Genomic DNA, 3,199 nt, shown 5'->3' with positions numbered 1-3,199 from the left:
GAGGTCCCTGCGCTTTGCTAAGCTTGTTCTAAGTAGGTGCTTTAGACCACTGAGCCATCTCACCAGCCCCCACAAATATCTCTTAAATGTGAGGTTTAATCCCTTTTATCTTTTATGGCCATTGTATATTGTCTCAAACAAACTGGCCTTTTATATTTTACCAACTCTATTATTACTTGGGGCACATGAATTGCCAGAAATAGGGAAAACACTGAGTACTCTAGTTTGTATGTGCGGTCAGTGACTGGGTAACTACCTGTGGAGGGCCACTGGAGCAGCTCTCCTTGAAAGAAGGAGAGCTTATGACTGTCTCTATTTTGACTGAGTATGACCCTATTTCCTATGTACAGAGCTGGCTACTGTAATCAATTGGCCTTAGGTAAATGTAGGCAACCTACCTAGCTCAGCTCACAATGATTACCTACTTCCCACAATTTTTAGTCAATCCTCCTCAAGTCACTCCCCTACTGAATAAAAACTGGGTGAGACACTGGGTCACTCTCTTGGTTCTGGAAAGTTATCTTCGTGGCTGGACTTAAGAGTCCCTTGACTCCCTGATGATTGAAAATATAATTTAGTATCTTTATTTCCACTGTGGGTTGCATTGAAAGTGGTAGATTGGAATCAACTTAATGGAATTCCAATAATGTAACTTTGGGATTACAAATATTAGCTTTTTGGATGGAGGTGAGGATCTAGAAGTGTCTCCTATAACTACTGATAAATCTGTATGAGCTTCTATCAAATGTCTAACAGGCTTTTCCTTATATTGGCAGTTAACACGGGTTCCTTTAGGCTGAGAGGTAAAGACTCATGATCTTATCAATCTGAAACTTTGACTTTACCATGAACACTTTTTTTCTCTAGAAGCTTTGTACATTTCTGCTTGAATGGTCTCTTCTCTGTCTACATCCAGGAAAGCATAACTTTTCCTGTTTTTCTACTGGTCTTCTTTCCCATAGGATGTTAGTATTACTATTTCATTTTTCATCTATAGTTTTATTTTGTATCCTTTCTAGAAACACCTCAACTGAAACCAATTCATTCCTATAAACCCTTTTTACTTCTACAGCTTGTGTCAGATATCTGGGGCCCACTGAACAACATATAACCTTTTGGTTTTAGGTTTTATCTGCATGATTACCTGGGGTTTGGTATCTTCTAGAAATAAATTATCTGAGAGATTAAAACATATATAATGAAAGCATGAATATTTGAGCTAACAGGTACATTTATAAACCTTTTTGAGACCTAGCAATGGAAACTCACTAGCTCTTAGACCCCTTTATTCATGGAGTCTGACAGTTTGCTTTAAGTCTCTCTAGCTTTAGTTAAGAGCAGTCACACATGTATTAACTATCAGCACAAAATACTGAAGTTATATTAAAAATCAACCAGGCTTACATACTTATCATGAAATACAAAACATTTAGTTATATTAAACTATATGTCCCATTCAGTGTTTTGGATTTGGCCCCCATGGTAAGCAAGGGGCACTGCCAATGTATTTTTCCTTTCAACACTGTGACTCTGAGTTTTACATCACAAATACAATGTCTGGCTCTATCTATAGGACCAAAGCTATTGGACACTGTGTAAGCCAGTTTCTTTAGAACATTTTTATGCTGACAGGTTGTTATCTGTCCTTGGGAACCTGCTTTAACTAGTGAAATATTTTAAGTCTTACACATGAATAACAATATATTACATTTGTAAAACATCAGTCTCAGCACCATCGTTTAGTAAACTGAATATATTGCATTACCTCAGTTACAGCTAAAGCAATATATCTTCTAAAGTCTGTTTCTATTGAGGTACCATGACTGGAGGAACGTCAGGGTTGGAGAAGGACAAAGAGACCTGTGCCAATGTCCATCAAGAGGCTGGGTTTTCCTCTAGTCATGATTACTCAGGGCTCCTCCGTGGAGACAGCAGGTAGAGGTAACAGTCTGGCCAGAGGGAGGAGGCAGGCCCAGGGCCCTTCAGTCCTGCTGGACCACCTGGGAAGCCGAGTCTGAGCTCTGGGGCCTCTGCCTCAGAGTGCAGTGTCACTTCTTGTGGCTGTCTTGGCAGTCAGGGCATGGCTTGTGGGCCTCTTAAGGCAGTCCCTCTTATGCTGGCCTTGCTTCTGACAGCAGTAGCAGATAAACATCATCGTTGAACTCTTCTTGGAGCCAAGAGAATCAGACTTTGGGTGTCTGTTTTGAGGCCGCAATAATGACAGGAATTTTTGATCTCTTTGTTTTTTTCTCCCTGGTTTTCTCCTAGTTCCAATTATAGGACACTTAAACAGTTTTTACCAAAGTATCAAATGAGTGGTATGGAGCAAATCTATCTTTTGTAGCTCTTTAACTTATGTGTAAGAGTAATCTGTCTGTCTATTGAATTAACATCTGACAAAGTTTGTTTTATTAGTCCCTCTATTAAACATTTTTTTTTGTTCCTCGCATGCCTTCAGGGCATGTTTGGCCAGCAGGAGTGTTGTGAGGTTCGAACTCCAGCCACCTGAGGCTGACAGCTTTGTGGAAGCAGCCACTTAAAGGAATGAGCTAGGCCCAGGCCCCCTCTATTAAACATTTTAAGAAATCAGAGGGGTGTTCATCTTTTTCTTGATAAATAGCTAACATTTAATAACGGAAGGCTTGATTCTAGTTTTTAGACCTTGAAGAATACACACTTGAAAGAAAATATCTTTTCCATTTTTCTGCCTGGCTATTAGCAGCAGGGCTCTGACTGGTTGGGTTCCAATGGGAAAAGGTAATTCCACTGGTTGTCCATCTTTTGAGTCCTTATAACAATATAATATTTCTCTCCAAATGTAATAGCAGCTTATAAGGCTACCTGCTTTTCATAGAAGTCAAAGCGTGGTTTAAGATTACCATTATATCTCTCCAATCTAGTCCATAAGTCTGAATAAATCCTCTAAAAGACATCAATCTAGAGATAGATAGAACCTGGAGAGATTTGGTCCCGTGCCCTGAGCCAATCTCCAGACACTTGATTTCCATCTGATCACCTACGTAAACATTTCTAGCAACTAAACAAGATTTAACTTTGAAGCTCACAGGTGAAACTTATATTTATCATCTAGCAATCACATTTTACATGTCAGTAAAGACAATATAGCTGGCAAAAATCTTACTCTTAGTTAACACATAGAGCACAGATGTAAACTTCCCCTGATAACCAATATTGTAAA

The sequence above is a fragment of the Octodon degus genome, unplaced genomic scaffold (genome assembly GCF_000260255.1).
Source record: "Octodon degus isolate 3935 unplaced genomic scaffold, OctDeg1.0 scaffold00269, whole genome shotgun sequence".
Classification (NCBI taxonomy): Eukaryota; Metazoa; Chordata; class Mammalia; order Rodentia; family Octodontidae; genus Octodon; species Octodon degus.
The sequence above is the reverse complement of the archived record's forward strand: the minus strand, read 5'-3'. Positions refer to the sequence as shown.